The sequence below is a fragment of the Eptatretus burgeri genome, chromosome 17 (genome assembly GCF_056783735.1).
Source record: "Eptatretus burgeri isolate ZD-2024b chromosome 17, Ebu_testis_v1, whole genome shotgun sequence".
NCBI lineage: Eukaryota > Metazoa > Chordata > Myxini > Myxiniformes > Myxinidae > Eptatretus > Eptatretus burgeri.
In genome coordinates, this window is record NC_140977.1 from 35,765,507 (window position 1) to 35,787,889 (window position 22,383).

Below are 22,383 nucleotides of genomic sequence, written 5' to 3' on the forward strand. Positions count from 1 at the left end.
TGCAGGAGACATGATGGAAGGGAAGTAGTGTGAGAATGGTGAAGGGTAGGCAGGGACAGAAGTATAAGTTTATGTGGCAATGGTGCCTGGAAGGCGTGCAAGGTGTTGGTGTCATGTTTTCTGAGGAGTTTGTAGACAGTGTAGTGAGTGTGACTAGAGTGAGTGAAAGGTTGATGATGGTGAGAATTGTGATCGGAAAGCTCTTGGTGAACGTCATCTCGGGATATGCCCCGCAGGTCGGTCAAAGCGATGAAGAGAAGAACATGTTCTGGTGTGTGATAGAGAAGTTGATGGAGAATGTGAAAGATGAAGTTGTTGTGAAAGGAGGAGACTTGAATAGACATGTGGGAAGGAGTACAGATGGTTTTGAGGGGGTCCATGGGGGTTATGGATATTGTGTGAGAAATGGAGAATGTGAAAGGATCTTTGATTTGCTGATGGGGCTGATTTGTTGATTTGTAATACTAAATTCCAGAAAGCAGATAATAAGCTTATTACATACACGTCAGGTGGATGGACAACAACAATTGACTACCTGATAGTGCGTAGGCGAGATAGGGGAAACCTCCGGGACACAAAGGTGATCCCTGTGGAGGAGACTGTTTCACAGCACCACCTGGTTGTCTGCAATATAAGGGTGAAAGGTGTGAGGATAATTCAGCGGGTGAAGTACCAACAGGATGAAGTTGTGGAGGTTGAAAGAGGCGACAGTGAAGGAAGCATTAAGAGAGAGGCTGAGTTTGGTTGAGGATGATGTGGTTGAGCTTGAAAGTTGTTGGATGTCAATGAAAGATAGTCTATTGGGAGCTGTTGGTGAGGTACCTGGATGGACAAAAGGACCACCGAGGCACTCAGAAACATGGTGGTGGGGTGATGAAGTTGGAAAGACGATTGAAGAGAAGAGGAAGAAATTCAAGGAATGGCAAAAGGCGAAGAGTACGGTGGTAGAAGAAGCAGCGCATGAAAGTTTTAAGGTAGCCAAGAAGGCTGCATAGAAAGAGGTAGCAAAGGCACAGGAGGCCTATTGGAAAATGTTCGGAGAAGGCTTGGATTCGGAAGAGGGTCAGAGAGCGGTATTCAGGATTGCAAAGCAGATAGCGAGAGAGAGGTTTGATGTGACGGGGGTGAGTTGCTTGAAGGATGAAGTGGGACAAATCATTGTGGACTCAGATGGAATTAAAGGAAGGAGGAGGAGGAGGAGGAGATTGGGACCATACTCTGTGCAGAGCATTGGTGCTGCTTATGCAGTCTCCTTGGCTATTGGGCACAATCCTGGACGGGTCGCCACTCCCACACAACATACCAGCATGCTGGCATTCATTTTGCAGACCTCGGAAGGATGACAGGCCGAGTTAACCCCACCTGGTATTAATTCAACAGCTGAGCGCGATTGGAACTCAGGACCATCGGATCCAAAGCCCACCAACCTAACCATTAAGCCAACACCATGCATATTAAAGGAATATGGAAGAGATATATGGAAGAGATATATGAAAAGGCTGTTGAATGTTGAAAATGAATGGGATAGCAACATCGAGAGTAACCCAGTTTTAGGACCATCAGAGAAGATAACTGAGAAGGAAGTCGAGGAAGCTATAAGAGCAACGAAGAGTAGAAAAGCAGGACGGCCGATGGGAGTCATGGGAGATATGTTGAAGACAGCGGGAAGTTGGGGTATGAAAAGAATGACAGAGATCTGTAATCTGTACAAGCGGAAAGGTGACCCTTTGGACTGTGGCTCCGACAGAGCAATGAAGTTATTGGAACATGGAATGAAGGCATTGGAAAGGGTGTTGGAGAAGAGGATAAGGAAGAAGGTAAAGATTGACGAAATGCAGTTTGGATTTATGCCAGGAAGAGGAACGACAGATGCGATTTTTATTGTAAGGCAGTTGCAGGAGAAGTACATTGAGAAGAGGATGAAGTTGTTTTTTGGGTTCGTTGATCTGGAGAAAGCATTTGATAGGGTTCCACGCAAAGTAATGACATGGGCATCGAGGAAGTTAGGAGTGGAGGAATGGTTGATGAGAGTAGTTGTGGCAATGTATGAGAGAGCGCACACAGCTGTAAGGACGAAGGATGGGAACAGTGGTGAGTTTGAGGTGAAGGTGGGAGTGCACCAGGGGTCAGTACCAAGTCCACTTCTATTTGTAGTTGTGATGGAGGTGCTGGCTCGGAGGGTAAAGGAGGGTTTACCATAGGAGCTGCTGTATGCAGATGATTTGGTGTTGATTGCAGAGAGTATGGATGGACTGAAGGAGAAGATGAACAAGTGGAAGGAATGTATGGAGGCAAAACGTTTGAAGGTGAATATCGGAAAGACAAAGGTGATGGCAAGTGGTAAAGCATGTGGTGAGGTGGAAAGGACTGGGAAGTGGCCGTGTGCTGTGTGCAGGAAGGGTGTAGGAGTGAACTCCATTCAGTGTACAATGTGTGCTTAATGGGTTCATCGAAAATGTAGTGGTGTGAGAGGGCCATTTACCAGTGTGGCAGCTACATTCAAGTGTAAGGTGTGCATCGAGGGAGCTGCAGATGAAGGAATTGTTGAGTTGGATCTTGGAGATGGTATGAAGGTGGAAGGTGTGAAAACATTTTATTATCTATGAAACATGCTGAATGGAGAAGGTGGATCAGACTCTTCGACGGTTGCTAGAGTGAGATGTACATGGAAGAAGTTTCGGGAACTGAGTGGCGTGCTGACGAAGAGGGGAGTGTTGTTGAAGCTGAAGGGAAAGGTGTATGCTACATGTGTGAGAAGTACGATGATTTATGGGAGTGAGATATGCGTAATGAACATTGAGCAACATCAAAGGCTGGAAAGGGTGAAAATGCAAATGGTTCGGTGGATGTGCGGAGTATCGTTGAGAGAGAGGAAGACAAATGATGCCTTGCGGAAGATGATGTGAATAGAGTCTGTGATGGAGGTTGTGAAGAGAAACAGGTTGAGATGGTTGGGTCATGTGTTGAGGAAGGATGAAAGTGACTGGGTGAGAGGAGTGTTGGAAATGAGTGTAGTAGGAAGTAGAGGATGGGGAAGACGAAGAAAAACTTGGCTAAAGGTGGTGGAAGAAGAAATGTGGGCAAGGGGATTAAGAAGGGGAGATGCAGAAAATAGGGTAAAGTGGAGAAGGTTGTCACGGGGCCCGCAAGGCGAACCCCGGCTTTAGCAGGGAAAATGGCCTTTAAATGCTTGTTTGTTTGACATTTGTACATGGTTAATGCTTGGGAGCCTCATTGGTATGCATTGCTGTCTACGCTGTCACTGATGATTCACCAATAAGTGAATAAACCGGTCCATAGCTGAGGGGCTTGCGTGGATCTATAATACATTGTTGTTATATACCTAGGATGAAGGTATATATATATATATATATATATATATATATATATATATATATATATATATATATATATATATATATATATATATATACAATATATACATATTGTTGCGGGCCGGGGGGGGGGGGGGTCGGGTGAGAAGACCACTCAGTGGGGGAAGCTATCTCGGTTCCCACCAGACTCCCCGGAATTGTAGGCCGTCGCACACGGATAATTCCGTGACGCGGCGGGTCGCTTAATCGACCACTTAACCATGCTCCAATAACTCAACCGCGTGACCTGGGGTCCTCCCGTCTAAGGGTTAAACGGGTTACCTAATTAATCACATGATTTAATTACCGGGGAACACGCCCTCGGTACGCCTTGTCCGAACCGGATCACTTTACCGGATCGGATGCAGCCAAGCGACACTGTCAAGGACGTATTGGCTGAAAGGAACGAATCGTTGGGAACAAAGTCCCGGCTAAGCTAAGATTCGGACCATGCTGGATCAATGAAAGAAACCACAAAGACGAGCTGGGAACATTTCTAATATTAATTTATTGACAATGGGCAAGGAATAGTATGTGGTACGATCAGGATTTATTGGGGTGTGTTGTGTAGATAGGGGAGAGAGGTGTGGTGCATCAAATAAACAAACAACTTACAAAAGCGGACACAGAGCAGACTTAACGCGAGATTAATAACAATAATAATAATAACAATAAATATATCTTAAGGGGATTTGTAGTTAAGCTCCGGAAACGAAATGTGACGGACGGACGTACGGACGGAACCCATTTCTATATCCCCCGCCAACTTCGTTGGTTGGCGGGGATAACTCGCATCCGTTGAAGACAAAGTTTTCGATATAACTGCCATAGTAAATGAGGACAAGTAGCAAAAGGTAGCAGTTCAATTTATTCTTGATGTGTGTACCAAATTTCATAAAGAATTAGTTCATAGTTTTGCAACTATGCTCTGGAAACAAAGGTTAACCTCAATTATTTCTTAATACCCAACTTGTTTCCATGGAAAGTGACAGAAATTTTTTTGGAGGGAGATCTCTAAATATCAAAAGGCACCAGTTCACCACTTGCTTGATATGTGTACCAAATTTCGTAAATATATCTTGAGGGGATTTGTAGTTAAGCTCCGGAAACGAAATGTGACGGACAGACGGACGGACGGAACCCATTTCTATATCCCCCGCCAACTTTGTTGATTGGCAGGGGATAATGGCAGACGGACGGACGTACGGACGGATGGAACCCATTTCTATATCCCCCACCAACTTCGTTGGTTGGTGGAGGATAATAACGACCTTCTGCAGTCTGACTTAAGCAGACAGGCACCAGGACACACACACACACACACACACACACACACACACACACACACACACACACACACACACACACACACACACACACACACACACACACATACACAGACACAGACACAGAAAACCCGATGAAGAGAAAGTTTTGAATCAGGAAGGGAAAGGAGTTGAGGCTATGATCTTGGTAACTTTGTGCTTGATAGCACGACGCGCCACCAATACGTTTCGGGGTGGGGGGGATGCTCTGTAGTGCGGCACCAGCCAGCTGGTGCGTCGTCTCTGTCATCAGCAGAGCGTGTCGAGACCGTGTTCGGAAAGGAGGGGCTTGAGGGGAGAAGGGGCGGAGTCCAGGGTGCTTGGACGGAGTGGTAGGCGGGACCAGGTAGGCGGGTGGGGTTGACGTCGTGTGGGCGGAGATGAGGAGGTGGAGTCCAGACAGCAGGAGGCAGGTCGTGACTCGGGACGAGGGCGAGGCCAGAGCGAGCGAGCGAAAGAGAAAAGAGGAGAGAGGCGGAGGGACTGCTCCAACCTTTATAGGGCTTGTAGCGCGGGGGGGGGGGGGGGGGGGCCACCCCAAAACGAACGTCATCACCTGAATCGGGTGCTCCAATTGGCCCCGACCCCTCACGTGGCCCGCTAACTTTGGCCAGAAACCGCCTCACTTCGTTTCCGGCAAGGCCATCTCAGACAGCGGCAATATTCCGCTCCGACCCCACGGCATGACATGAATCACCCACACCGAAATTGGCACGCGATTCGTCCTGCAAAAACCCCCGGGCCATGCCCTGGCGACCAGCCAAGGGTCCCGCATGCCCGCTCGGGCGTCCGACCAGCGCCGATCAACGCGCTCGCTCTGCGCGCACCAACGTGGCCCGCACTGTACATTCCCCGGCTCGATCGCAGCTTTGCTGGCCGTAGAGACGAGAAGACGTTCACCATCCGTGGAGAATCCGCTGCTGCCAGCGAGGGCCGAAGGTACATCGTTATGGATAAATCCATGCATGTTTCGCGAGCGGTGTACGTGTCTGCCTTCGAGCACATTCCATATAGTGTGCGCGATTCGGCCATTACGCACGTGGCCAGCGCTCGCGTTCGCATGACTCCGCTAGCGTGTGCGCGGGGCGAACTCCAATATGTGTCAGGTATTGAGGTTGAAAAGGAACGAGCTGCTTCTACTCCGCACACTCGTATCCCACCCAACATGGCGTGGAGTCGTCTTTATCAGCGTCCGTACGCGTTTCGCGCAGCGTGGGCGTCATGCTGGCTGTGTTTCCTGTGTTGTGAAAAACACCATTCGTGCAGCCTCTTCAGAGGTATTCATTCATATGCCTTTTTAATGCAACCGGCAATCTTCCCCAGATCATCTGAAGCTCGAGTCGATAATCCCGCACTGCAAAGTGCACTATATGACTCGCTGCACACGTTGGGTTTAGGGCTCGCCCAGGAACGAGGGCTCTGCGCTGCAGTTTCCTCACAGCAACGCCGCACGCGTTGGCCTCAATGAGGGCCCACCTCACATCGAAGGCGCACGTGGCTGATTTACCACAGGAATAATCAGATGTAAAGTAGAGTAGGGACAAAATGAAGAAGAAAATGATGTCAGCAAACCTAGCTATGAGATCATCGCAACGCACTCCCTTGTTGGCCCGCTTGACAAAAGAAAAGGGACTATCAACACATATAATTAATGGAATCTGTCTTGGGACCACTGTCTGTTGGATGCATGCGGTTCCGAGAACCGCAACAATATATATGTGTGTGTGAATATATATATATATATATATATATATATGTACATATATACATATATACATATATACATATATACATATATACATATATACATATATACATATATACATATATACATATATACATATATACATATATACATATATACATATATACATATATACATATATACATATATACATATATACATATATACATATATACATATATACATATATACATACATACATACATACATATATACATATATATATATACATACATACATACATACATATATACATATATATATATATATATATATATATATATATATATATATATATATATATATATATATATATATATATATATATATATATATATATTGTTGCGGATTCACGCCCGCCGGCGTGCGGACGGCCACGTAACTCGAATCGCGGCACGTCGCCCACCGGACGGACAATCCAGTCGTGACCCTCTCGGACTAACGCCGGGAACTAGTCACGGGTGGACCTTTCGGTCTCACCGCAATCGTGCCAATCGGCCCCCGCGTGGGATAGGGTTGCTCGCCAAATTCGACCGACCTAAGTACCCACACGGAGGGTAGACCGGGCGATCGCACCTCGCCGCAGGTCGACTTCGGACACGGGCCACTTGAAGCGACCCGTTCCGTACTATCGGGATAACCGAGCGGTGTTATTCGTCGGCCTCGACGGTTTGATTAATTATCGGGCGTTTCAGCCCACGACCAACCCTTTACGGGAAGCAAGATGGAGATTCAATAAAAGAAAAGACGAAGCGAAGCGGGAAAACAGTTCAACATAATTCACATTTATTCGCGATGAACGGGAAGCACACATATACAATTACACCAAAAGCACATGTAAAAGAAGGAGACAATGCAATATTACACAAAAAGCAAATGTAAAAGAGAAGACACAATGCAGAGCTATCCGACTACCGAGCACACGGCAACACTTATACAATTTTACTTCACAGACGGCGCCGACAACACATACCCAAAACCAAAGAAAAAGAACCACCCTCAAGGATGAGGCGGGCCTGGGGCCGAGACCGGGTCGGGCCTACCCGTCTGATGATGAGACGCGAAGTGGCGGTGGTGCCTCAACTCCGCGGGCCTCGCGGACAGTGTCTGGTAGGGGGTGGGAAAAGGGGCCCCCTTTGTCGCACTATCTCAGCGCGGGGGGAAACAGGAGGGGGTTGCTGATGCTCGGGGGAAGGAGGATATCACCCTGTCTCGGGTCCCGCGACGAGCGTCTCCACCTCGGCCTCGGTCGCGCCGTCGGCCTCTCCCTCTCCAGCTCCCGGCACCGACGCGAGCACCCCCTCGTCTGCCTTCGCCGCCGCCCCCTTTCCACAGCTCCGTCTACTCGCCCTCTCCGTCTCCTCTCTTGGCTCGTCCCAACTCTTCACTTTTGACTTCTCCCACTTCTTTCCAGCTCCACCGACGCCTCTCTTGAACTCCGCACAACTCCCTTGAACTTCGCACAACTGCCTTGACTGACGAACGCAGCCGTTTATATAAGCCCCGTGGCTTCGCTCTTTCACCCTTGACCCTCTGCCTCCGACCCTTCACCTCTCTAACCGGCTCCCCATTGGACCGAGGAAAAGTGGGCGTGAATGCTTTTTGATCCATGAATTTGCATATAGCGTCCTCACTCCAACGCCCTGGAGGCGGGGCCAAATCGCCCACGCTCTCCGAGAGGACGGAACAAAAGTGGGCGTGAGTCGTTTTTGATCCGTTTTTCTTAGGGAAGTCTGTAATGTTTTTGAACACGCTGCTCGGTGCGCGTCCTGCACGAGTCCAGTATCGGTGCCCACAAGTGGCGCGAGAATGGTGGTGATGCGACGGTTGCGAGGTGTGACGGTAAAGGTCGTGGCTGTTGTGGTGAAGCGGCGTTGTGGTTGGTGGTTGTTGTGTGATGACTGTTGAGACATGGTTGGTGGTGGTAGAAATGGCGGCTGGTCCAAAATAAAGATAGGAAAAGAAAAACGGCTATCCTGAAGAGTCGCAGCCCGAGTGAATGACATGTATTCCCTCTAAACAACGGGTTTGGGCCTAACTACACATATACTTACGGAGATATCTCACCGAAGGGACCTGAATGGTGGTGTGCGAATTTCGTCAACCACAACAATATATACATATATATATATATATATATATATATATATATATATATATATATATATATATATATATATATATATATATATATATATATATATATATTGTTGCGGATTCGCGCCCGCCAGCGTGCGAACGGCCACGTAACTCGAATCGCGGTACGTCGCCCACCGGACGGACAATCCAGTCGTGACCCTCTCGGACTAACGCCGGGAACTAGTCACGGGTGGACCTTTCGGTCTCACCGCGATCGAGCCAATCGGCCCCCGCGTGGGATAGGGTTGCTCGCCAAATTCGACCTACTTAAGTACCCACACGGAGGGTAGACCGGGCGATCGCACCTCGCCGCAGGTCGACTTCGGACACGGGCCACTTTAAGCGACCCGTTCCGTACTATCGGATAACCGAGCGGTGTTATTCGTCGGCCTCGACGGTTCGATTAATTATCGGGCGTTTCAGCCCACGACCAACCCTTTACGTGAAGTAAGATGGAGATTCAATAAGAGAAAAGACGAAGCGAAGCGGGAAAACAGTTCAACATAAAGCACATTTATTCGCGATGAACGGAAAGCACACATATACAATTCCACCAAAAGCACATGTAAAAGAAGGAGACAATGCAATATTACACAAAAAGCAAATGTAAAAGAGAAGACACAATGCAGAGCTATCCGACTACCGAGCACACGGCAACACTTATACAATTATACTTCACAGACGGCGCCGACAACACATACCCAAAACCAAGAAAAAGAACACCCTCAAGGATGAGGCGGGCCTGGGGCCGAGACCGGGTCGGGCCTACCCGTCTGATGATGAGGCGCGAAGTGGCGATGGTGCCCCAACTCCGCGGGCCTCGCGGACAGTGTCTGGTAGGGGGTGGGAAAAGGGGCCCCCTTTGTCGCACTATCTCAGCGCGGGGGGAAACAGGAGGGGGTTGCTGATGCTCGGGGGAAGGAGGATTTTTATTCTGTCTCGGGTCCCGCGACGAGCGTCTCCACCTCGACCAGGTCGCGCCGTCGGCCTCCTGCCTTCAGCTCCCGGCACCGACGCGAGCACCCCCTCGTCCGTCTTCGCCGCCGCCACCTCTCCACAGCTCCGCCGACAACTCGTTCCAACGCACAGCTCGTTCCAACGCGCAACTCTCTTTTCTTGAACTTCCTTCCAGCTCCACCGATGACTCTCTTGAACTCCGAACTCCCCCTTTCTGACGAACGCAGCCGCTTTTATAAGCCCCGTGGCTTTGCTCTTTGACCCCCTGCCTTCAACCTTTCACCTCTCTAACTGGCTCCCTATTGGACCGAGGAAAAGTGGGCGTGAACGCTTTTTGATCCATGAATTTGCATATAGCATCCTCACTCCAGCGCCCTGGAGGCGGGGCCAAATCGCCCACGCTCTCCGATAGGACGGAACAAAAGTGGGCGTGAGTCGTTTTTGATCCGTTTTTCTGCGGGAAGTCTGTGATGTTTTTGTACACGCTGTTCGGTGCGCGCCCTGCACGAGTCCAGTACCGGTACCCACAAGCGGCGCAAGAACGGTGGCGATGCGACGGTTGCGAGGTGTGACGGTAAAGGTCGTGGCTGTTGTGGTGAAGCGGCGTTGTGGTGGGTGGTTGATGTTGAGATGACTGTTGAGACATGGTTGGTGGTGGTAGAAATGGTGGCTGGTCCAAAATAAAGATAGGAAAAGAAAAACGGCTATCCTGAAGAGTCGCAGCCCGAGTGAATGACATGTACTCCCACTAGACAACGGGTTTGGGCCTAACTACACATATACTTACGGAGATATCTCACCTAAGGGACCTGAATGGTGGTGTGCGAATTTCGTCAACCACAACACTACCCCCTCCCCTTTTTACAGACTCGTCCCGAGTCGTCAAATTTTCGTGTGCCATCATGTGTAGTTTTCCCCTAGTACATTTTACCTACGGATCCCTGAGTGCGACATTCATGGTATTCGTGTCCCCAAAATAAATAACCTGAGGGCTGAGTAACTACCTAAACAAACTCACTCACACGGACGACTTAAATAAAATTGCCGGCGCTAGACAAACATGCCGGGGGCGCACTCATATTTACAGTACATCTTAACCTTAACTTACAAATTTTACACTAAACCATGGCCCAGGATCATTGAACTCTGCAAAAAGAAAGCAGTTAGCAGGGAGCCAGGCTGCCCGCATGCAGTCTCTGGCTCAAACAATGCAGGTGACAGGGAACGTGGCCGGCTGCTCACACGCAGTCCAAGGCCTTCCCTTTTGAACTGAACGCAGTGAACCACAACGGTGCATGGGCTGCACAAACGCAGTCTCCGTGCCAGCTCAAGTGGCACACGCAATGAACACAACGAATGGATGGATGAATGGTTTAAACTGAACGCAGTGAACCACAACGGTGCATGGGCTGCACAAATGCAGTCTCCGTGCCAGCTCAAGTGGCACACGCAATGAGCACAACGAACGGATGGATGAATGGATGGACGCAAACACGGTGCACGGGCCGCCACTGCAGGCCCGTGTTGTAGCTGCCAACAGGGCAGTTCTCGCAGCTTGCAAACTGTTGCCTTGCGGATCCTGGTGCACATGGAAATGAACAGGGGGGGGGGGGCAAAGCAAAAATTGAACGGGGCTGGTGAACAGGGGCAGTGGGCATGGCACGGCAAAGGCAGCAGGCAAACACAGCCCGCAGAAGAAGGCCGCTGCAGGCAAACACAGCCGGCAGATGAACTGGCCGGCACAGGCCTTGAAGCAAAACACGGCCAGCCGATGGCACAGGCCTTGCAGCAACACAGCCAGCAGATGAAGTGGCCGGCACAGGCCTTGAAGCAAAACACGGCCAGCCGATGAAGTTGGCCAGCCTTTGCCGTTCAGTGGAGGTTGGTGGAGGGAGTGCGGTGGTGCTGGCCACTTGGAAGGCGGGCTCGGACCTACCTACCTTCTCCCTCCCACCTATCGCCTTTGCCTGTCACTGTACATACCCACTCCCTTAATTTGTCAAACCCCAATTTAGCCCCAACTTATTTTTTTCTTTAATTTCCTTTTTTTACTTCCCCACTATAAATCGTCCCCTAACCCCCTTTATCATCTTTGTTCGGCTAACCTATCATGTCACCTAGCCTACTCCCAACCCCTACGTTCCCTTCCCGGAGGGGAACAAGGGAGAGCTAACGTCCTGTGTCGAGGCCCAACGAAGCCTCAGAATGGCCTCCACAGAGTTCAGCGATCTATAACCAAAGTGGGTCCAGCGGCCCACAACGAGAGCGAGGGGATGGATGGTGCGGAGGGGTACATCTCCTCAGCTACCCTAACCATTTAACTGTTAAACTACCCCGGGGCTTTCAACAAGCGCCTCTCGCTTAAACTATTGGTTCTCACAACCCAGATTCCCGTCGCCTGTGTTGGTGTCCTCACAATTTCGGGCCTCGCCCCCCAATTTTCTTTCCGTGCCCTCACACGGTCTCATGGCTGGGACACGTGGCTCCCTTTGGCAGGCACGACCCTCTGCCGAATCTCCCGCTATGGCACCCCCGGGCACTACACTGCCTCCGAGCCTACCAGCTCCCTAAATACCAGGGAGTGCCCCCCATGGCACCTCCCCTGAAACGCGCACGTGGCAGGCTGGCTTCCCAGGCCCCTTTCCGAGGGTCACCCGTGCCCACAACACTGCCCACGCGGCTAATGGTGCCCCGGGCCCCCGCACCAAGCAGGCGCACCCGTGCCCACTATGCTATCCCGGCCCCCCATGGGCCCTTGGCCTACCACGGCCGACTAGCCTGGTGCCCGGGGTACCCACTCAGCGATACTCACTTTTCGCAGCCACGCTCCCAGCCCGTCAACAGGGCTCCTGCACCCCTCCAAACGGGTTTCGAGCCTACACTCCCACCAACAACAAAACGACCTCCATTTTGTAAATTTGACTAACCCCCTATCTCACTCTACACTGACCCCGGGGTCCCTTGGGCGGGAGTCACTCCTCCCCCCCAATCACTCATCGCACCATGCATTCCCCATTCGCTCCATTCACACAGACCCGCTGGCCTCACTCACTCATCATGTACTCACCTCACAACTCTTCAACACACACACCGCTGAACTCTGCCATCCTTCTAACTACATCCCCTAACTAACTCGTGCTCCCACGTCGTCCCTTATACTATAGCACGTTCCATTTAACACTACGTAGCTAAACTACGTCCCCTCTACACATTCACAAGTCTGTCACTGTCTCCAGGTGTCCCAAAAATCAATTTCCTAGGGGGGTTTCCTCCCTTCCTACTGGGCTCGTGAACTCGTTGCAAGGCTCTGAGAGCCTTGCGCCTCTGCGGGAGCGGCTGTTCCAGCACCGACTCCTCCGGCAAGACATATCCATGAGGGCGTAAGGTCGCCCTTGTAAGGCCTCAGGCGGTCCGCGTGGACGATCCGGGGGAGGGCTCATGGTCCCATTTTAATTTTTAGGACCACGTCACTGACTTGCGCCAGGACGACCCCCGGGCCCTGCCAAGGTGAGGTGAGCTTCGGGCATCTGCCCTTCCTTCGCCGGGAGTTAAAGAACCAAATCCTCGCCCCCGGTGGGTATTTGCTCACCTGGCTCCGGTGGTCGTACCTGCGCTTCATCTTTATGCCCGCCTGTTGGAGCTGGTGTCGTGCGAAGGCGTGGACCTTCTCCAAGCCTTCCTCCCACCGACGGGCATAGTCCTCCCCCGGGGGCCTATCAAGCCGCTCAGGCGTCGGACCGCACAATAAATCGACGGGGCTTCTCAGCTCCCGTCCATACATCAACAGCGCCGGACTACATGCGGTAGACCCATGCTGGGACGCGCGATAGGCCATCAGGAGGTACGGAAGGTGTTCGTCCCAGTCCTCCTGGTTAGTGGCGGTGAAGAGGGCCAACTGTTGGACCAGGGTCCTGTTGAACCTCTCCACCATGCCATCAGACTGTGGTCTCAGGGGCGTTGTCCGTGTCTTTCGAATTTCCAGGAGCCTGCACACTTCTTTTAGTAATTCACTCTCAAAATTTCGTCCCTGGTCCGTGTGCAGCTCCTGCGGAATCCCATACCGGCATGTAAATCCTTCTACGAAGACCTTGGCCACAACCCCTGCTTCCTGGCTGGGAAGGGCAAAGGCTTCCGGCCATTTGGTGAAATAATCCATAATTACGAGGATGTACTTATTACCCTGGCGAGTGGGGGGCAGTGGTCCCAAAATGTCCATGGCCACTCGCTCAAGGGGAGCCCCAACCTGATGTAGTTGGAGTGGGGCCCTCATCCTCTGTGGCGGTCCTTTTTTTGCAGTACAGGCGTCGCATGCTCGACACCAGTCCTGTACATCGCGCCCCATGTTAACCCAATAGAACCGCCGGCGGGCCCGAGATTTTGTTTTGGTCCTGCCCAAATGGCCGCCGGCGCGGGTACCGTGCACCTGTTTCAAAATTTGGGTCTTGAACTCATCAGGGACTATCACCAGCCAAGAAGTTTGTTCAGAAGGAATCTCCACCCACTTGCGATATAAGATGTTGTCCCTCATTTCTAGGGTCCTCCACTGAGCCCAGTATGCCTTTGTTCGCGCCCCGAATGGGGCGATTTCCTCCCCACTGGGCCTCCTGTTTTCCTGGACCCATTTGTACGCTGGCCCTATCACGGGGTCTTCCCGCTGGGCCGTGCTCCATGCCAATCCACCAAATTCCTCTCCCGCGGTTAGTGGCAAAGTTGGGCCTACCACCCGGGCCGCACGGACTGGGAGTTTCGGGGAGGCGTCTGCCAATTGGTCCCTCTCCTCAAGTCTCGTGCAATATTTGCAGTTTTCCCTCAGACAGGGGCGTCGAGAGAGCACATCGGCATTCCCATGAGCCCTACCGGCTCTATGGACCACACTGAAATCATACTGCTGCAATTTTTCCAACCACCTTGCAATTTGGCCTTCCGGTTCCTTGAACCGTAAGAGCCATTGCAAGGAGGAATGGTCAGTTCGAACCAAAAATTTCCTCCCGTACAAGTACGGGTGGAAATGGCTCACGGCAGACAGCATAGCCAATAGTTCCTTGCGAGTTACGCAATAATTTCGTTCGGGCCTACTCATGGCCCGACTGTAATACGCGATCACTCTTTCCACGCCCCCCTGTGTCTGAGACAAGACTGCTCCCAATCCTTCCTGGCTTGCATCCGTGTCCAGGGTATACATCCCGTCATCGGTGGGGTATGCTAAAACAGGTGTGGATGTCAAACACCCCTTTAATTTGAGGAAAGCCTCCTGGCACTCCTCCGTCCAATTAAATCTCAACCCCTTCTCCGTCAACTGGTGAAGGGGCCTGGCTATCTCCGCAAAGTTTGCCACGAAACGCCGGTAGTAGGAGCAAAGTCCTAAAAAGCCCTGTACCTGTTTGACAGTTGTAGGTACGGGCCACTCCTCTACCGCTGTGATTTTTCCGGGGTCGGTTTTCACCCCCTCGCGGCCTATCACGTGTCCGAGATAGGCCACCTCTGTCGCGAACAAAGTGCATTTCTCTGGGCTCAATTTCAGCCCTGCCTGCCTGAGGTGCCCAAACACCTGGTCCAAATTGGCTATCTCCTGGGTGAATGTTTTAGCGTGTACCAGGACGTCATCCAGATACACCAGGTATGACTGCCACGGCATGCCGCCTAGTACACGCTCCATCAGTCTCTCAAAGGTGGCGGGGGCGTTACACAAACCGAACGGCATCACAGTGAACTGATACAGTCCCTTCCCTGTGGAAAATGCCGTTTTCTCCTTCCCCGTCTTATCCATTTCCACCTGCCAATACCCACTCTTGAGGTCCAAAGTTGAGAACCATTTAGAGCCTGCAACGGCGTCGAGGGTATCGTCAATTCTAGGCAGGGGATAGGAGTCTTTGAGTGTCACGTTGTTCAGCTGGCGATAGTCCACACAGAAACGCGTAGTCCCATCCTTCTTTTTAACCAGCACAACTGGTGACATCCAAGGACTTCCCGAGGGCTCGATGACACCTGCATTGAGCATCTTTTCAACCTGCTCATCAGCCTCCTCTCTTTTGCTCCATGGGAGCCTTCGAGCAGGCTGACGGACAGGCCGGGCCCCATTGGTGTGGATCTGATGTTGCACCAGGCCCGTACGTCCAATATCCTCGGGTGACAAGGAGAAGATCCCGATGTGTCGGTCGACCAGCTTGTATAAGGCCTCCTGCTGGGCATCCTCCAAATCTACACTACTCCGATTTACCATCTCGCAAATGGAACCGGGCCAATTCCTAATCGAGTCTGGAGACTCCCTCTGGGGCCGGTCCAGCTCGACGTTATCGTCCCTCAGCTCTGCGACCTCTTTTACTGGGGTGCAATCTGCCACCTTCGTGCCCTTCCTGATAGTGCGTGGTTCCGTGCTAACATTTATCACCCGCACGGGCGCTATTGGCCCGTCGGTACTTACCAGGGTGCGACCCACGACTAAGCCCGGGGTTGACAGCCCTGCCGGTAGTTCCGCCAGGCCGCAGGGGCCCTGCCACGTTGGGGGTGCTCGCCACCGGGCCGGGACCACCGCCTCGGCACCCGGGGGAATGACCATGGAGTCAGGAGCCTCTAGCTCCACCATCTCATCCGTGCTCACGCCCCCTAACGGCAACTCCTCACCACCCAACTGCATGACCCCCCGGCCCAAGTCGATCTTACAACTACCGGCCGTCAGCACATCCAACCCTATTAGACATGGGTCGTACACCTCCGCCACCCAAACCTCAATCTTGGTTTTCACGGTGCCCAATTTAAACGACACGAAACCACGTCCTATGATAGGGGCCGTTGCCCCGGTAGCTAGCTGCAAACTATGGTTTTGCAGACGGTGGATCTCATCCCAACCGTCTACACTCGAATCAAGGACCACAGGGCTGATGATCGTGGCGCTTGCTCCTGTGTCCACAACGGCGTCTACCCCTACGCCGGCAACCTTGCACCGAATTGTTAAGCTACCTTTGCCAATTTGGCCACAACTGATGACCTGTCGCAGTTCTGAGGGCTCTTCTCCGTCTGAGTCTGCCGAACACGGCCATACATGTTCGGCACTTCTTAGTTTCCCGGAGACTGGTGGGGGGGTGATGGTTGGGCCTGGCTATCTCTATTGACCCGGGGCGGAGTTGGTGGTCTAGGGGGCCGTGGCTCTTCCCTTTGCGGGGGCCTTTCCCTGCGCGGGGCGTTGCACCTCCGCTGCAGGTGGTCCCTTGCGCCACAATTATAACACCTCCTCTGGTAAGGTGTTTGCCTCCAGTACGCCGAATTATACCCCCCTCCATTCCGAATTGGGGTACCCCCCGATGGCCCATCTCCCGCCCTTCCCAGGCCCGACCGCCTCTCCCCAGGTCTCCCGAACCGGCGGTCTAACATGCCCTGCACCATCCTTTCCATTCGCGCTTGGTCGCCCAGGGTTGCCCCGGCTCCCAGCGCACTGTCGTTCACGGGGTCCACCTGTCGGACTGCCACCGCGTGGCGCCCAGCCCCTCCCAATGGCGTTCTGGCTGCCTCCCAGCAGGCAGCAGTATCAGCCGCCTTCTGGAGGTTGTCCGGGCGCCATACGGTGAGCAATGCTCCGACATCGGTGCCCCCTATTGCTCGAAGGAAATGGTCCAGGGCAATCTCCTCCCGGTACTCCGGTGGCATGTTGGTGTGTGCGATCCCCACCAAGCGGCGAATGTCATGTGCCAATTCCCCCAGTGATTCCTGGGGACGTCGTTTGCGCCCGTTAAGCTGAGCTTTAACAAGCTCGCTCTGCTGGTCCATGCCAAATCGGTTTTTTAGGGCCGAATGGAGATCCTCCAGGGTCGCCCCCTCACTGGGTACCATGGTCAGGACTTCCAAAGCCACGCCACGCAGGGCCGCTGTGAGTTGTGCCACACCCTGCGCCTCGTTCCAGCCATTGCCTCTGGCAACACACTGGAACTGGGCCATATATGCCCTCAAGTCCGTCTTGCCATCGTACGGGGGTAGCGGCACCCTTGGTTCTTTCGAGGTCTCCTCCCGTTCCCCAGGGACTCCGGGAGGAGTGTACCTCCCCAGTCCCAACGGTACCTCACTCCCGCAGGGTCCGAGCCATTTGCCCGGGGGTTCTACCACCCCTGTCCGTGTCTGTCCGTGCCCCGCGTTGTCCCGCTTACTCTCCAAAGCCATTGGACTCGCACTCTGTACACACCGCGGAACAGTCATTCTGGGTACCCCCATTAGGCCAAAAGACCCCGCGGCCTCTACCCTCCCCAAGCTTGGCATGCTCACCCCCGCATCGGGCAAGCCTCCTCCTCCGCCTTGTGACACTGGCCCCACCTGGGCACGATCCGCCTCGAGGGAGTATATCCTCTCCTCCTGTTCCCGAAGGAGGCCACCCTGCCTCTCACACCGGGCCTCCACCCTATCCGTCAGTCTCCTCTCCATTTCCTCCATTTTGTGTCCTAAACTGCTCTTCTGTCTCGCCCCGGTTTTTTTCCTATCTGCTCCCCCAGTTCCTCTGTCTTTTCCCCGGCTTTCTGCTCCATTTCATTAATTACCTCCTCATGTCTTTTTCTACATTCCTCCGCCACCTTCTTTAATCCTTTCTGTGTCTCCGCTTTTACCTCCTTTCGCAGGTTTTCAACTTTGTCTGTCATTTCCCGATGTCTTTTCTCACAGTCCTCCTTCACGACTCCCAATCCCTCCTTTATTTTCCTTTGTTCTCTTTTTAATTCCTCTATCGCCGTCGTGTTCCTCCCTATTTCCTCCTTTATTTAGTCTTGTCCCTGTTTTACTTCTCCCAATCCTTTTCCTACTTTGTCTATTTTTCCCACCACCGTCTTTATTTCGTTTACCCTCTCTTGTTTACTTTCTTCCATTGCGACTCCTACTCCTTTTACTTTCTCTTTTAACCCGGTCACCTCCGCTCGTATCGTGTCGACTTCCTTTTTCATTTCGTTTTTTAGTTCTTCCAAGCTTCCTTTTAGGCTCATTCCCATGTTCTGCGTCTCACCCCGCAGCTCTTTCATTTCTTCCTTCATGTTTGCTTCCATTCCTTTCATTTCGTTTTTCATTTCATTTGTGTTTGTATCCATCTTTTCGTTCATTTGTTGTGTATTCGCATCCATCTTTTCGTTCATTCCTTTCATTTCGTTTTTCATATCCGCATTGATCTTCGCTGTCATTTCCACATTCATTTTTGCCAGCATGGTGAATAGCTGGGTCATGTCGGGTGCGCTTGGGTGAGCCGTTTCGGCAGGGGTTGGGGAAGGGTTTTGGTGGAGAGGGGGAGGGGAGGTGTCATACACCGCGGCCGCTGCCGCACCCATTTCGGGCTCTGGGTTCAGTTGGACGAGTTCATGTTCCTGCACGGGCATTCCATCCTGGGCCATGGATCCTACACATTCTACATCCATTTCTAATACCCCCGGCTCCCGCTCGCCTTGAGACGCCATCTTGCTTCTCTTAAAGGGTTAATTTCGCTCACTCGTAATTTGGAGGGAATCGGGGGTCGCTTCTCTCACCCCTGGACCGATTCCCGTGAATTTCGCTGGAGACAGGAGAGCCTGTTGTCCCGTTCTCCAATACCAGTGCCGCGAGGAGGGCGATGAATTTGTATCGCACGACCTGACACCAGTGTTGCAGATTCGCGCCCGCCGGCGTGCGAACGGCCACGTAACTCGAATCGCGGCACGTCGCCCACCGGACGGACAATCCGGTCGTGACCCTCTCGGACTAACGCCGGGAACTAGTCACGGGTGGACCTTTCGGTCTCACCGCGATCGAGCCAATCGGCCCCCGCGTGGGATAGGGTTGCTCGCCAAATTCGACCTACCTAAGTACCCACACGGAGGGTAGACCAGGCGATCGCACCTCGCCGCAGGTCGACTTCGGACACGGGCCACTTAAAGCGACCCGTTCCGTACTATCGGATAACCGAGCGGTGTTATTCGTCGGCCTCGACGGTTCGATTAATTATCGGGCGTTTCAGCCCACGACCAACCCTTTACGTGAAGTAAGATGGAGATTCAATAAGAGAAAAGACGAAGCGAAGCGGGAAAACAGTTCAACATAAAGCACATTTATTCGCGATGAACGGAAAGCACACATATACAATTCCACCAAAAGCACATGTAAAAGAAGGAGACAATGCAATATTACACAAAAAGCAAATGTAAAAGAGAAGACACAATGCAGAGCTATCCGACTACCGAGCACACGGCAACACTTATACAATTCTACTTCACAGACGGCGCCGACAACACATACCCAAAACCAAGAAAAAGAACACCCTCAAGGATGAGGCGGGCCTGGGGCCGAGACCGGGTCGGGCCTACCCGTCTGATGATGAGGAGCGAAGTGGCGATGGTGCCCCAACTCCGCGGGCCTCGCGGACAGTGTCTGGTAGGGGGTGGGAAAAGGGGCCCCCTTTGTCGCACTATCTCAGCGCAGGGGGAAACAGGAGGGGGTTGCTGATGCTCGGGGGAAGGAGGATTTTTATTCTGTCTCGGGTCCCGCGACGATCGTCTCCACCTCGACCAGGTCGCGCCGTCGGCCTCCCGCCTTCAGCTCCCGGCACCGACGCGAGCACCCCCTCGTCCGTCTTCGCCGCCGCCACCTCTCCAAAGCTCCGCCGACAACTCGATCCAACGCACAGCTCGTTCCAACGCGCAACTCTCTTTTCTTGAACTTCCTTCCAGCTCCACCGACGACTCTCTTGAACTCCGAACTCCCCCTTTCTGACGAACGCAGCCGCTTTTATAAGCCCCGTGGCTTTGCTCTTTGACCCCCTGCCTTCGACCTTTCACCTCTCTAACTGGCTCCCTATTGGACCGAGGAAAAGTGGGCGTGAACGCTTTTTGATCCATGAATTTGCATATAGTGTCCTCACTCCAGCGCCCTGGAGGCGGGGCCAAATCGCCCACGCTCTCCGATAGGACGGAACAAAAGTGGGCGTGAGTCGTTTTTGATCCGTTTTTCTGCGGGAAGTCTGTGATGTTTTTGTATACGCTGTTCGGTGCGCGCCCTGCACGAGTCCAGTACCGGTACCCACAAGCGGCGCAAGAACGGTGGCGATGCGACGGTTGCGAGGTGTGACGGTAAAGGTCGTGGCTGTTGTGGTGAAGCGGCGTTGTCGTGGGTGGTTGATGTTGTGATGACTGTTGAGACGTGGTTGGTGGTGGTAGAAATGGTGGCTGGTCCAAAATAAAGATAGGAAAAGAAAAACGGCTATCCTAAAGAGTCGCAGCCCGAGTGAATGACATGTACTCCCACTAGACAACGGGTTTGGGCCGAACTACACATATACTTACGGAGATATCTCACCTAAGGGACCTGAATGGTGGTGTGCGAATTTCGTCAACCACAACAATATACATATATATATATATATATATATATATATATATATATATATATATATATATATATATATATATATATATATATATACATATATATATACATATATATACATATACATATATATACATATACATATATATACATATATATATATATACATATACATATATATACATATATATATATATACATATATATTTCCGGTTGTGGAAATTCGCATGACACCATAAAGGGTCCTCAGGTGAGATATATTGGTAAGTTCATGTGTAGTTAACCCAAACCCGTTGTATAGAGGGAATATGTGTGATTCATCCGGGCTGCGACGCTTTGAGTTGGCCATTTTTCTTTCTCTATTGTTATTTTGGACCATTTGGACCAAGCCGCCAACAACGCAAACAGCCACTACCTTTACCTTCACAACTCCATCCCGCAAACATCGCTTCACCGCCATTCCCAAACGACGCCCGCCAACCACCAAACCACCACAGCAAACCCCCCCCCACCACCTTCGCCTATCTCCTACAACCATCGACCACACCACCAGTCAACACCAAACGTCGTGCTGTCCAGGGCCCGTTCAGCGATTGATGCCGAACGCGTCGAGCCGCGAGTACGAATGCGTTCCTCTCACGGAGAAATTCGGATCAGGAAGGCTTCATGCCCCCTTTTTTAACGTCCAATGGGCGAGCGTCGGGCGGTATGGCCCCGCCTCCAAGCCCGATGAACGTGGATTCTTTACGAGAGGAATTCGGATCAAAAAAGGCTTACGCCCCTTTTTGCCACACCAATGGCTGAACAGAGGGTGGCGTGGCCCCGCCTCCAATCGCGTTTTGATCCTGAAATTTGCATATAGGCTCCTCCTGCGGCCTATAAAGACGCGAGCACAAGGCGACTTGCGCGGTTCAGTTGCAGGCGGCTGGTCGGGGCGAGTGAAGAGTTCGGGTTCGAGTCGAGTGAATACGGCGGTCGGCATCGAGGTTGCGGTGTGGGGGTCGCTCGTCTCGTCGCGGGGTCCAAGCCAGCCAGCCATTCCTCTCCCGACCCTGAGCATCAGCAATTTCCCCCCCCCCCGCCCATCCGCGCTGAGATAGTGCCAGGGGGCCCCGCTCCTCCCCCACCCTAAACGTGGTGCCAACCAAAATGCTTGCGCGGAGCACGCCGGAGAGGGCTCGCCGACCACGCCAGGGGCACGGAGTCGGGGCGCAGCGGCGCCGACATTGCAGCTTGCCCGCCCTCGAGTCACGAGGACGCGGGTAAGACCTTCTCGGTCTCGGGGACCTGGCCACTCCTCCAGGTTCCACGCACCTTTGGTCCACGGACCTGTCTGCCTCCTTGCATGTGAGGGTGGCTTTCTTTCCTTTGCTTTTTGGAATGAGTGATGTGGCGCCGAGTCCCGACAAGTTGAACTGTATAAGTGTTGGAAATAATTTCCCTTTTATTAGGTCGTATTGCTTTTGTCTTGACTGTTATTTGTTGCATTTTGTCTTGACTGTAATATACGTGCCTTCCGTGTTTCCGT

The 22,383-nt window shown here is 52.2% G+C and overlaps 1 protein-coding gene across 5 annotated transcripts in view; it reads right to left on the reverse strand.

Moving 5' to 3' along the window:
- LOC147009734 (CD81 antigen-like) overlaps positions 1–22,383 on the reverse strand; it is a 145,137-nt gene that overhangs the window by 113,477 nt on the left and 9,277 nt on the right. Inside the window, exon 2 of one of the 5 annotated variants that reach the window (XM_085860885.1) lies at positions 536–624. The exons of the other annotated variants lie outside the window; for them this stretch is intronic. The gene's annotated coding sequence lies outside the window, so the exon portion shown is untranslated. The remainder of the gene's footprint in view (positions 1–535; positions 625–22,383) is intronic. 5 annotated transcript variants of the gene reach the window in all.